At 43.6% G+C, this 13,274-nt stretch overlaps 1 protein-coding gene and 1 pseudogene across 6 annotated transcripts in view; both read left to right on the forward strand.

Moving 5' to 3' along the window:
- Window positions 1-13,274, forward strand: part of DENND2B (DENN domain containing 2B) — a 148,586-nt gene that overhangs the window by 56,496 nt on the left and 78,816 nt on the right. The window contains exon 1 of one of the 6 annotated variants that reach the window (XM_036427236.2): window positions 7,861-8,044. The exons of 4 other annotated variants lie outside the window; for them this stretch is intronic. The gene's annotated coding sequence lies outside the window, so the exon portion shown is untranslated. Of the gene's footprint in view, window positions 1-7,860; window positions 8,045-13,274 lie in introns of those variants that run through there. One more of the 6 variants, XM_036427240.2, reaches the window with a different exon arrangement.
- Window positions 100-752, forward strand: LOC118713185 (annotated as a pseudogene).

Raw genomic sequence — 13,274 nt, forward strand, 5'->3', positions numbered from 1 at the left:
CCAGCTTAGAGCACAGGCTCAGAGCAGCCAGCTCTGGAGACTCGTCATGTGGCTTTTCTTCTTCCTATCTGTGGACCTCTGGCCAATTAATCTCTGTAAATCTCAGTGTCTTCACCTGCAAATTGGGAGTATTGTTACTCATCTCAAAAGTTTGTTGTAGTCTTTCCGCCATCTTTCTATGCCGCCATAATCATACACACGAATGTCCTGGCTGATGCTCTGAAGAGCATCAACAGTGCTGAAAAGAGAGGCAGATGCCAGGTTCTTATTAGGCCGTGCTCCAAAGTCACCAGCCAGTTTCTAACTGTGGCGATGAGGCATGGTTACATTGGCAAATTTGAAGTTATTGATGACCCCAGAGCTGGGGAAATTGTTGTGAACCTCACAGGCAGGTTAAACTAGTGTGGAATAATCAGCCCCAGATTTGATGTGCCACTGAAAGATCTAGAAAAATGGCAGGACAACCTGCTTATGCCCTGTCACTTTAGTCTTATTGTCCTGCCAACCTCAGCGGGCATCATGGACCATGAAGAAGCAAGAAGAAAATACACAGGAGGGAAAATCTTGGGATTCTTTTTCCAGCAATGTAATGCAAATGTGCAAGCAAAACGCCTCACAGGAGGAAAGAGTTTGTTGTAAGGGTTAAATGAGTTGGTTTATGTAAAGCACTTATAGTATAACTAGGGTTCCTGGCATGAATATGCTCTCAGTGAATGCCAGCTGCTGCTGTTGTTAGAGATCTCTCCCGCCATGCATTTTTTAAAAATTAATTTCTTTATTGATTAAGGTATCACATATTTATCCTCAACCCCCCATTCCAATCCCTCCCCTCATGCCCCCACCCCCCCAATTGTCCTTGACCACTGGTTAGGTTCATATGTGTGCACCATAAGTCTTTTGGTTGATCTCTCCCTTTTATTCCCACCCTCCCTCTGAGGTCCAACAGTCTGACCCATGGCTCCTTATCTCTGGGTCTGTTCTTGTTCATCAGTCTATGCTGTTCACCATTTCCTACTGGATGAGTGAGATCATGTCCTACTGGAAATATACTTATAAGAATAAAAAATGAGACAAACAATAATCAGTATGCTGAAAGACATATGCATCAGTCTGGAGTGAGCTTCTCTCTGGGTCACCAATTCTTTTGAGACCCAATTTCAATGTCAAATAGTTTATGTGTACATGTCAGCAATGATATTTCAGTTCTGGATGGTGGGGCCATGCATTTTTTCTTTTGCTTGCCTTCAGCAGAAGAGGGAGCCCTGCCCAGGTAGACCGCAGACCTGAGCTTTAGTCTCGGCTCTACCTGTGACTGGCTGGGAGACCCTGGGGGTGTAATTTGACTCCTCTAAGCCTCATTTTCCACTTCTAGAAAGTGGGAGGTTTGGACTGAGTGTTTCCATCAACATTCTGACTTATTTTTTCAGTTCGATTCTCTGAAGTTCTATGAAATTAAGTATAATATCCTATACATTTCATCTCCTGAAATTGGCCAACATATATAGTTTATGCTTTAAAACTATTTGAGGAACTTTGAAAAACAAAACCCAGCAGCTGGATTCAAGGAAGCATTTCTACTTCATCTTCATGACTCGGAGAATCGGGAACATGTTCGCAGACGCACAGGGCTGGGCTTCCACAGCTTGCAGAGAGGCTCCAGCCCTGAGGAAGCCAGGAAGCCCACCAGGCCTGTGAGAAGGAGGTGGGTCTCGTTGGGTGCTGCTGGGAAAATTCGGGTCGACGTATAGAATCCTCATTTGTTCCGCTGTATAGACTTAGACCCGCTCTGTGGATAAATATGGCCATCCCTGCTTCCTCCTCTCAGTGGAGAAAAATTGCTGTGTTCTGAGACCGACTCTCTCTCTCTCCTTTAGAGTTTTGAGTGAGCCAGTTGTGCTTAAAGAGAAACGCGTGTGTTATGGGGAAGCGTCATCCAATGAAAGCATAATGTTTAGAGCCTGGGCTCTGGACCGATGGGGTCAAATTCTGGCTCTGTCACTTACTGACTGTGCAACCTCAGGTAGGTTACTTAGCCTGCCCCTGCCCCAGTGCCTCTTCTGTATAATTGCATGGGGTTGAGGCCTAAGTATCAGGTGCCTAGAATAGTGTCTTGTGTCTAGTGCTGAATGGAACATAAGAAATTGTTGTAGTTGTAAGCCAAGCAGAGTTTGTTTCTGAGTGACTGGTCTGTCAGGTTTGTTCTGCTGGGAAATGTGAGTGATAGCCCCGTCCTCTGTGTGAGCAGTGGGGAACGTCCAGCCCGAAGGGCCGTATAAGGCTGGAGAAATGATTTGGTCTCACCTTGCCAAGGCATTGGGCGTGAGTTAATGAAACGTTTTACCAAATACAGCAGGCTAATTTTTAAGTTGATAATTTTGTATGGCCCTTGAATGATGTTACAAATATCCAAATGGCCCTTGGCAGAATAAAGGTCCCCCACCCCTGATCGATTTCTTAGGCAGATATCTAGTCTGAGCAGAGCAGTCATACTAGTGAGTGCCCCCTAGGCAGTACCTAGAGCATAGCTTCGGGGCTTTGCTGTGGTGAAGCCGAATATAAACCAGAGGGGAATCTGGGTGAACCAAAGGAGCATGTACATTGAAAGGCCCCTCTCTGATGAGTAATGTATATTGCATGGCCCTGGAGTCGGGACATGGCAGAACCCTGTGTAAAAGAGCAAGATAGGACCTGCGCTAACGGAGAGTGTGAACTCAGACAGACAGCGAGGTGTGAAGGGCGGGCAGGTGGCTAAGACAGTCGGCGATATCCTAAAGCTCCTGGCACTTTGTCTTCCCAAGAGACATGCGGACTCCCGGCCCCAGCAGTGACCGCTCGGACGGCTCAGAAGCGCGGGGGATTGACCGAGGAGGTCCTAATCTGTTCCTAACGGGAATGCGCAGCACACACAGCTTGGTGCATCTTATCTGCAAGTGTAATTATAAAGAGATTTCCTTCTCCAACTGCAAGAAGCAGAAACTTTCGCTGCCAAACTTAGCAGCATGTTTTAAGTCCCTCAAATCTCCTTTGAGTGCTACCAAAGCTCTCAGCTTTGTTGTTATCTCTTGTTGAAATACAGCCTGGGAAGGTCATATCAACAGTGCCAATTTATGGGGCCTGCTGAACCCCGGCAGGCCCAGGGCAGGATGGGGAGTGCCTGAGGGTAGGTGCTTCACCGATTTTCTCTTTGAATGAGGCTGTCTGTAATGTAAGGTTCCTTTTGCTTGAAAAGACCGAACACTGAGGATGAGGGTCAGACATTTTATTTCTTCAGTTTTACTTCTGGAGGCTGCCACAGGCAGGAGTTCAGGCTCCACGGTGGTTCCCTGTGCCCTCAGACGCTCAGCGGTGGTGTGACTTACCGTATGCCCTACATACCGTATGGAGGCACGTGTTCCTGGAACAACGCGGTGCCAGGATCTCCCACCCTATTTGGTTTGTTACCAGTTTGTGACTTGCCGTGTGTCCCGAAGGAGTGAGCGATTAAAAGAGGTGACGACCGGACGGTGTTCAAACCACACGTGGGCCTTTGTACTCGCTTGTGAACATGTGGGGATAAGAAGGTCAAACCCGTGTGTGTATATGTATTTGTCACATGGCAAAATGTGTACCAATAGGAAAGATAATTAGAGAACCCGACGGGCCCTGGCTCTCGAATGCAGGAGGGGCAGCTGAGATGAACTTGGCCGTGGCCGTGGTTTGCAGTCGTGATGTGACTTGACTGACTCAGCTGCTGTGGTCAGGGAATTGAGACTTGGGAATCTAGCAAGGGAAGAGTGCACGGAAGTTCCTTGTTTTCTTTGCCTCCTGCTAACCCCTGATTCACTCACCCCTTTGGATTCAGACACAAATGGCAAGACTGCCAGAAAAATTGCTGGTTTTTTCAAACGGACTGGGCAGCACTGGCCTCTCTGGGTTTGTCAGCACGGCTGAGCTGTCGTCCGGGAGGGCCAGAGTGAGGATAGGATGCTGGTGGCAGGACGGGTAGCGGGTTTCAGTGACTCTGAGTAAAGTGCCGGGAGGGAAGTGGCAGGGATCGGGTTTAAAAGACAGCAACGAGGAACAACTAGAAACGTTTGTTTCATTTAAATCCCATTAAATGGAAATAAAAAGTTGTGTGTGTGTGTGTGTGTATGTGTGAGTGTTTTTCTTCTCAATCTCAAAACCCAGAGGTGAGTTTCAAAACCAGTGCTATCCAGATTTCTTGTTACCTGTATTTCTTGTACATAGCTTTGCCGGAGAAGTTGAGCCTGGGAAGCATAGACACTAAGGGGGAAAACCATGGAGACTGCAACACCCGTGTCCCACTCCCAGCCCCGGGAGCAGTTAACGTCTTGTCAGTGGGAGAGTTGGGTTAACTTTTTCTGTGTCCCCTAGGGGTTCCTTTCTCCTCAGCCTTTTCTCTTTTTATTATTTTATTTATTTATTTTTTAAAATATATTTTATTGGTTTTTTTACAGAGAGGAAGGGAGAGGGATAAGAGAGCTAGAAACATTGATGAAAGACAAACATTAATCAACCGGGGATGTGTCCGCAACCAAGGTACATGCCCTTGACCAGAACTGAACCTGGGACCTTTCAGTCCGCAGGCCTTCGCTCTATCCACTGAGCCAAACCGGTCAGGGCCCTTTTCTCTTTTTAATTTAAAGCCTTTCCCTGAGACCCATCTTCTACTGCCTACTATCGTTAGTTGCAAAATGAAGGGTGGTAGGGACTGTCCAACTCTGCCTCTTGTTTTGAAACTGAATTTATTTATTCATTTGATGCATAGTTTTTGAGTATTCATTTTGCTCTAGCCGCTGTTATAAATACTGGGATGTAAAGATATCGAAGACAGCAACGTCCTTGTATCACGGAGCTTCAAGTATAATGGGGGAGCAGTCAGGAAACAAGTAAAGAAATCAAATGAGATGAAGGTCGAGATGCAAGCTATGGAGGAAATAATGGTCACGTAAAAGAGAGTTACAGGAACTTGAGAGCTATTTTCAACAGAAAATTTTAGAGAAAGCCTCTGAGACTATGACATTGGAGGGACAAAGTCAAGAACAAAAAGAAGCCTTGTATTTACACTCCTGGAAGAGGGAACAGCAAGGCAAAGCAGCCCAAGGTCTTGACCTGTTCTAAGAACATAAAGTCATCGGTGCTAGAACGCAGGGAGTCTGGATGTAGGCTATAAAATGGTGGTGGAGGCTAGTTCAGGCAGAGCCTTTTGGCCACGGCAAGGAATTTGAAGAACCAATAGGAGGGGTATATATTGTATTTGAGAGAGATGGTTGACTAAAAGGATCATTGAATTTGATTATCTGAAAAGAAAAAAAATGGGTAAATAGGATCTGGAGAAGGCGCACGGCTAATTAGCTAAAGGATGTTGAATAACTATTCAGTTCTGCATATTTCTTGGGATCAAGCAAATATGTGTGTTAAAACTTTCTGTGGGTTTTAAGTTAGTGGTGTCATTAGTAGAGTGCTTACTCTGTTCTAGCCATTGTGTCATACCAGGCATTTTCATTTGCATCATTCTCGTAAATTCTCACAACTGCCTGTGAGTGAATTTGTTGATGTTCTGATGTCTACAGACGAGGAGCCCGGAGTGGCCAACATGCTGAAATCCAAGCCTAAGCCAGTGTGATTCCACTCTGATCCGAATGCCAACTATACCTCCTCTTAGTTACCTAAAATATTTAAGGAACGTTATTTTCTGAGTTGTTATGTGTTGTTTACTTCCGTGTCCTCCTTTCTATCTATTGGAAGCTGGGATGGCTTTGTGTATTTGTGAAGTTTTTGAGATTTTTCTCAGCTGTCTCTGAAAGGAGTACTTGGTTCAACACTGAGAATGCCAGTCGATACCAGCACAGCGGAGGGCCGGTGTGTGTGAGTGAAGACTTGAAAACAGATAACCCGAGTCCCTCGATTTGCCTGGGTAGGAAGAGTGATGATCTTTCTCCTTAACACTTCACAAGGAGTTAGATGCCTTAGACCAGTCGGCAAACTGCGGCTCGCGAGCCACATGCGGCTCTTTGGCCCCTTGAGTGTGGCTCTTCCACAAAATATCTGTGCAGTTGAAACGTACAGTGCAATTAAAACTTTGTGGCCCATGTACAGAAGTCGGTTTTCGGCTCTCAAAAGAAATTTCAATCATTGTACTGTTGATATTTGGCTCTGTTGGCTAATGAGTTTGCTGACCACTGCCTTAGGATTATGATTCCTCCTGTTTTAGGTAAAAAGATGGATTTTATTTTGGGAGAATTCTATTATTTTTAAAATATTTTTATTGGTTTCAGAGAGAAAGGGAGAGGGAGAGACAGAAACATTAATGATGAGAGAGAATCATTGATTGGCTGCCTCCTGCCTGGCCCACACTGGGTTTTAAGCCTGCAATTGGCATGTGACTGGGAATTGAACTGTGACCCCTTGGTTCATTGGTTGGTGCTTAACCACTGAGCCATGCCAGCTGGGTGTGTTTTTGAAGAATTTTAAAAATTTGTCAGTAAACTAGCAATTGTAAACAAACTGGTATGATTTCCTACTTCACAGGCCTCTCGTAGAGTCTCCACATTTGTTGGAAATGTTTAGGCCACCACTTCTCACTGGCTGGAAATTGAATAGTGACTAATTTCTGTTGGTGGATACTTCTTTTCCATGGGACTGATTCTTGTTTGGATTCTATAAATGAAGGATTGGGATTCCAAAATGAAAATGTGTAGAATGTTTGAGATCTGTGTTCAGGCCAGGCAGCCGGCTTAGACGGGAGTTTGTGACGGGCAGAGCAGAGTGAGGCTGAAGTTCAGATTTAGCACCGATTCCCGGCACACACATTTCTTTTGTAAGAAACGGGATTCTCCACTCCTGTCTTCTCTGTCCCTGTCTGTTTTAGTAACTACGTTGCTTCAAAAGGAAAATATATGTGGTTAGGGAAAGATTCCTTAGACAGTGTTTTTGTCTTAGTACTGATTTACTTAGCAGACAGTACATGGTCACCCACCTTGAGCTTGGACTCACAGGGGATGAGGCTGAAAAGATTTGTCAAGGTCAGATCTTGAAGGACTCGAAGCCTCTATAATCGTTCTCTGAAAGCAAATTGGATTTGGTTGGCCCTATGCAGCCATGTGGAAGATAGAATTGGGCTGGAGAAACTCGTTTTGCTTATCTTACTGATTGTGATATTACAGTCCCTCAGAATTAAGGGACGTCTGGGGGGTGTGAACTCCTGGCTGCAGAGCTCTCAGGAGCTGCAGAGCAGTGGTTGCAGACTTGAGTGTTCCCCAAACTCACCTGGAGAGCTTGTCTCAGTACTTCTGAAGTGCGGCCCAAGAGTTTGCCTTTTTTCACAAGCTTTCTAAGTGCTCTTAGGAACCACTCCTTGAGAAGGTCGACAGCTGAGATTCAATGGGGGTGTGAGGGCCAGATGCTAACTGGTATGCCTTCTTTCATTAACCTAGAATTTCATGTCTGTACGTTAGAATCCCTTGGGTGGCTTACCCTGTAACATCCACAGAGCTGCTGCCCCGGTCACAGTGGTTCTTCTCACGATATCCATATCACTTCCGGATGAGGCTTCCAGCTCTGTGCTTGTCCCTAAACAGCTGTTTGATTTTTTTTTTGGAACATACCCATCTGGGCATTTGATTCTATTAGGAGAGGTGACATTTATGCCAGGATAAGCCCCCTCCCCCGCCAGCCCTGTACCCCCCTGCCCTTCAGAACAGCCTTTTGGTTGGGAGATTGATCCGGGGACTGCAGGCAGGCTTGGCATCGTGTGTGCTGTTGATTAGCCAGGTTTACACAAGACATGCCTGGGAGATTATCTCTTTAGCTCCAGAGTACAATTCAAGGGCAAAGTCCGCCGTTGGCAGCTGATAGGCTGAGAACACCTGGAAGAGAGGCTTTCTCTTGGCTTTCCCTTCGCCAGGCCTCAGCGCCCCTTCCCACAGAGGTCAGGCTCTCTCCTGTCTGCTGCCCCAGCAGGGAATTGTGGGACTCTCCTCCCAGAGCAGCATGACTCCAGACACTGCCCCTTGCTGTTTGACTTCAGGACCTGTGGCTTCGGGTGACACACTTGACTTAGTAAATACCAGCTGCCCTCTCTCATTTCCCAAATCCGTGTCTGTGCGGGCTTCTCCCAGTGCGGAGACCATTGTCATTTTTCCTTGTGGTCAGCGACCCTTGGATTCCCCCTAAGGCTCTCTCTCCTCTCCTTTAGCTTCCCTCATCAGTTCAGCACAAGCATAGAGTTCTGTTTTCATGTGAAAAGGGACAGTAAGGGTTATCTGACCTAGCACTGCCCAGTCTTTTTCATATCCCTGCACACACAGAAAGGGATCAATTTTCACACATTGGGGTGAAAGGAGGCTGCTAGTGACACTGAGCCCCAGTCACTGTATCTGCCGGAACCCATTCACAATGTTTGGGGACTCTGATCCAGACCCAGGTGCCTCAGAGTTTAGAGATGAAAGAGCTGAGTGCCCAAGGCGGCACAGCTAGGACCAGGGCTCAGGTTTTCTCATTTCTGCTGACTCAGGGCCTTGCTGTTTGCATACACGAACACTGAATGTGTTATAATTTTTGATCAGCAAGTGTGCAGGAAACTGTCTTGGGTGGGTTTATTTCTGTAAAAAAATAAAATGGAAAATAATAAGTGTTGGTGAGGATGGTGAGCCATAGAACCCTCATATGTTACTGGCGGAGATGTAAATGGCAGTTGTTAGGGAACCAAATTCTCTTGGTTCCTCAAAAAGCTAAATCTGGCCATATGGCCCAGCAATTCCACCTACCTAGGTGTACACCCAAAATAATTGAAAACAGGGACTCAGATACCTGTATGCCCGTGTTCATAGCAGCATTATTCTCAGTAGCTAAGGTGGAAACCTGTGTTCATGCACAGATGAATGAATAAAAATGTGGTATATACAGTATTATTCAGCCTTAAAAAGGGATGAAGATCTTATCCCTGTTATAATGTGGATGAACCTCAAAATCATTGTCTTAAGTGAAATAAGCCAGATACAAAAGGATAAATATTGTGTGATTCTGCTTATATGAAATAGCTACAATGGGCAAATTTATAAAGACACAAAATAGATTAGAGGTCACTAGGAGCTTAGGGAGAGAAGAGAATGGGAATTTATTGCTTAATGGTTATAGAGTTTCTGTTTTGGGGTGATGAAAACATTTTGGAAATAATGGTGATGGTTGCACAACATTGTAAATGCCACAGAGTTGTAAACTTAAAAATGCTTAAAAGCAAATTTTATATCTTTTCTATGACATAAAAATGAATAAAAATGATTATACTTTACTGTAAAGTTTTTCACTTGATAATTTACCTAGGCTATTTCTCCATGTCAATATATTACTTTCAATGGCAGCATTGTATTTCTTCAGATGATGTGTCATACTTTAATCAAGCCCTATTGATGGACATTTGAGTTGTTTCCAAATTTTTTTTTTATAATTAGTGCTACAAAAAGTGGCAGTACACAGCCATCTTTTCCCGTGTTCTAATACTTGTATTACCTTGGGCAAAATTCCTAGAAGGGAAGGCTTGCTAATCAAAGGGTATTATGCTCACTTAAAATGTTAATGAATATTGCCAAACTGCCTTCCAAAGGACTTGCATCAATTAATTCTCATCCATGGTATATAAAGGTGCCTGTTTCTACCACGCCCTTTGCAATGTGGGTGTTATTCATCTTTGCCAATCTGATAGGTGAAAAAGGTTTTATTATTGTTATTTTATTTAGGATTTCTTCATTAGTGAAATTGAATATCCTTTATGCTCACTGGAAGTTGTGTTTATTTTTATGTGAATTCTTCTGTTCAAATATTTTGTTCATTTTTCTGTTTGGTTGGCATTTTTTCCTGTACATTTGTAAGAATTTTTACATACATCTTACATTAGAACTCTTTGCCTTATATGTTGCTGATATTTTTCTCCCCAGTTTTTTTCTCTTTATTTTTTGACTTTGTTTATACTAATTATTTGCCTTTCACATATTTTAAAAGTTTATGGAGGCAAATATATGATATTTAATTTAATGGCTCCTCAGCCCTATGGCTGATGAGTTGGATTTTATGTCATATTTTTAAATTTTTTATTCATTCATCAGAACTACAAAAATAATTCACTTTTTATGGTTTTAATTTTTACATTTAAACTATAACTGTATAATTGGTAAAAACCAAAATAACCTTTTTACTATTAATTTGCTTCTTACATAAAATTTATAAACTTGTCCACTTTAGTGTTTTTAGTGAGTGAGGCTATCTATATTCAAATTATTATTATACTTCTCATTTAGTATATATCATAACCATTAAAAACATTTTTTGCACCTTTTTAGAGGAACATTACTGATTCAGTTTACCAAAAAGCCTTTAGTGAGAGAGGCAGATGAAGAAATTGCAACTGATTCCCAATCCTGTTTCTTGTTTTCTGTTATTCTTATACAATACAGCCAGATTCCTTTTCTTTGTTTTTTTAAAAAAATATTTTAATTGATGTTTTAGAGAGAGAGGAAGGGAAAGGGAAAGAGAAAAACATTGATTGGAGAGAAACATTGTTCTGCTGCCTCCTGCACACCTAGGAAAGGATGGAGTCTGAAACCTGGGCATGTGCCTTGATTGGGAATTGAACCAGTGACCTTTCAGGTCACAGGATGACGCCCAACTGAGCCCCAATGGCAAGGGCCAGATTCCTTTCCTTAATATTCGGGGAGAATTGCATCACTCCCCTTCTGAAAAGTTTCACTTTGATACGCTAGACCTAGATATTGTGACAGAAAAACCTCTCTCTCAGGTTAGACCTGGTTTGGTGCAGTGGGAGCAGGAAGGCAATTGCATGTTGAAAATGCATGGTTTGGTGCTGAGGAGAGTCAAGGGCCAAGGTCTGGAGGGATGTTAAGACCCAGGAAGGTGTGATTCTGTGGGAGGGGAGCAGCAGGAAGAGTGGGGAGAAATTTCTTAATCTGTTTAGAAGATAAATTAAGAAAGATTCTTTGAAGTGAGAGAAGGAAGAGAAATCATATTTGTTGGGACTCCCTTATATCCCAGATATTGAACTAGTAGTTCCCACTTAATTGTATTTAAAATGTCAGCTTTGACCTGGTCAGTTTGTCTCAGTGGATAGAGCATTGGCCTGCGGACTTGCTTCCCAGTCAGGGCACATGCCTGGGTTGCAGGCTCTGTCCCCAGGAAAGGGGTGTGCAGGAGGCAGCCGATTGATAATTCTCTCTCATCGTTGATGTTTCTCTCTCTCCCTTCCCCTTCTGCTCTGAAATCAATAAAAAAAATATATTAAAAAAATAAATAAAAAATAAAAAGTCAGCTTTTAGTGTTGGTTCAGCTTAGGGTTGCTGCTCCTATGGGTTGTATACTGGAAAAGAAAGCCTTATTCAAGGGTCAGATTAAGTAAAATCCTCGAACCCAAAGTTAGGGACGAGGAGAGTAGCACTGCTGTTCCTGTCAGCCAGGAGTTTAGACCGAAATGTTTTTAGCAGAAATAGACTAAATAAGGAAGCCAAAGGGGAAACTACTTCAGATCAGCAAACATTCATTAGGCCCCTGTGACCAGCTGCACACAGACATACAATCCCTACCATTAAAGCATTTCATAGTTTAGTGGACAGGACGTATACATGGTGAGTACACTGTAGTGTGATTGATGCTGCCATACAAGTGGTGCTGGGAGGAAAGCACTAATCCAGTTACTGGTGGCAAGAGAGTGAGGAAGGTGAGGGCAAGGTTTCACGGAGGCCATCGTACCGATTCAGATTTTGAAAGAGGAATAGATTTTTTAAAATTAATTAATTAATTTTATTTTTAAAAAATATATTTTATTGATTTTTTACAGAGAGGAAGGGAGAAACATCGATGAGAGAGAAACATCAATCAGCTGACTCCTGCACACTCCCTCCTGGGATTGTACCCGCAACTAAGGTACATGCCCTTAATCGGAATCGATCCTGGGACCCTTGAGTCCGCAGGCTGACGCTGTATTCACTGAGCCAAACCGGTCCTGGCAGGAATAGATTTCTTTTATTTTTTTTAAGTGGACAAGGCAAGGAGGGGCATGCCAGGTCAAGGGGGTGGCATGTGCAAAGACAGGAGTGAAGCAGTATGTGCAGAGTAATGGCACATAGCTGCTCATCGGTCATTTGCTTACATAGTGCAGCGTGAGCAGTATAAGATGAGACCAGGAGACTGGTCTCAGGGCCCTAGCTGCCAGTGTTCTGCATACCACACCACCCCTAGACATAGTGGCTGTTTAAAGAGCAGTAATTTTATTATTACGTCTCATGGTCTTGGGGGTCTCGCTTGGGGTCTTCTCATGCAGTTGTAGTGAGAGGGTGGTGGGGCTAGAATCAGCAGAAGACTCGCTCACCCATATGCGGAGCCCGCGCTGGGAAAAGTCAGGCAGCTGGGCCTCCTCAGCTCTCTCCCTTTCACTTCACCCCCTTACATCAACCTCCATTGTTACTCTCTGTGGTCTCTCCAGCATGGCAGCTAGATTTCTTACCAGGTGGCTCAGGACCTGGAAGCTAGCGCACTAATAGAGAGACCAGCAGAGGTTGCATGGCCTTAGTCTAACCTTGTCTTGAAAGTCAGGTGCCCTCACATAGTCACCTTCTATTTCTTGAGGTAGCCACAGGCCATCTGGTTCAAGGACAGGAATAGTAAACAGTTTGCAAATTTGTTTTGAAATCACCACACTCATACAGAGAGAGAAACTTGAACTTTTTCCCCCGAGCTTAATTCATTGCTTATGGCCTCTTGATACCTGAACAATTATATATCTGATGTTTAAATCAGCTCACTTTCAAACTTAGATTTATTTTAAAAGGAGACATTTTCTTACCTTCTGGAGCTATGTGGTTACATTTGCAAGATCATTTTGGCCGACGTGTAGAGAGCAGATCTGAAGAAAGTAAAAGTAGGAAAAGGAGATAGTTTTTAGGGGACTATTGTAGTAAGTCAAGCAATCAACAGTACAATCTGAGTTAAGAGTGGCAGGGAAGGTGGCTCTGAGAAGGTGGCTCTGAGACACTAAAGAAGTAGAATTTGCAGGACTTGGTGATGGATTGAACCAGAATAAGGAGAATGAAAAATCAGGGAACTTGGGCGACTTAGTGGAAAAAGAAGGTGTTTTATTAGGAGTGACAAGGGAGATGATGAGTTCAGTTTTAGGCATTCCTTTTTCTTATAATTTTTAACATAAATTTATTTGCAATGTTGTGGACTTATCTCATTGTTTCTTTGGAGTATGGAATATTGTTTAGGCT

Source organism: Pipistrellus kuhlii, unplaced genomic scaffold (assembly GCF_014108245.1).
Source record: "Pipistrellus kuhlii isolate mPipKuh1 unplaced genomic scaffold, mPipKuh1.p scaffold_m20_p_9, whole genome shotgun sequence".
Taxonomy (NCBI): domain Eukaryota; kingdom Metazoa; phylum Chordata; class Mammalia; order Chiroptera; family Vespertilionidae; genus Pipistrellus; species Pipistrellus kuhlii.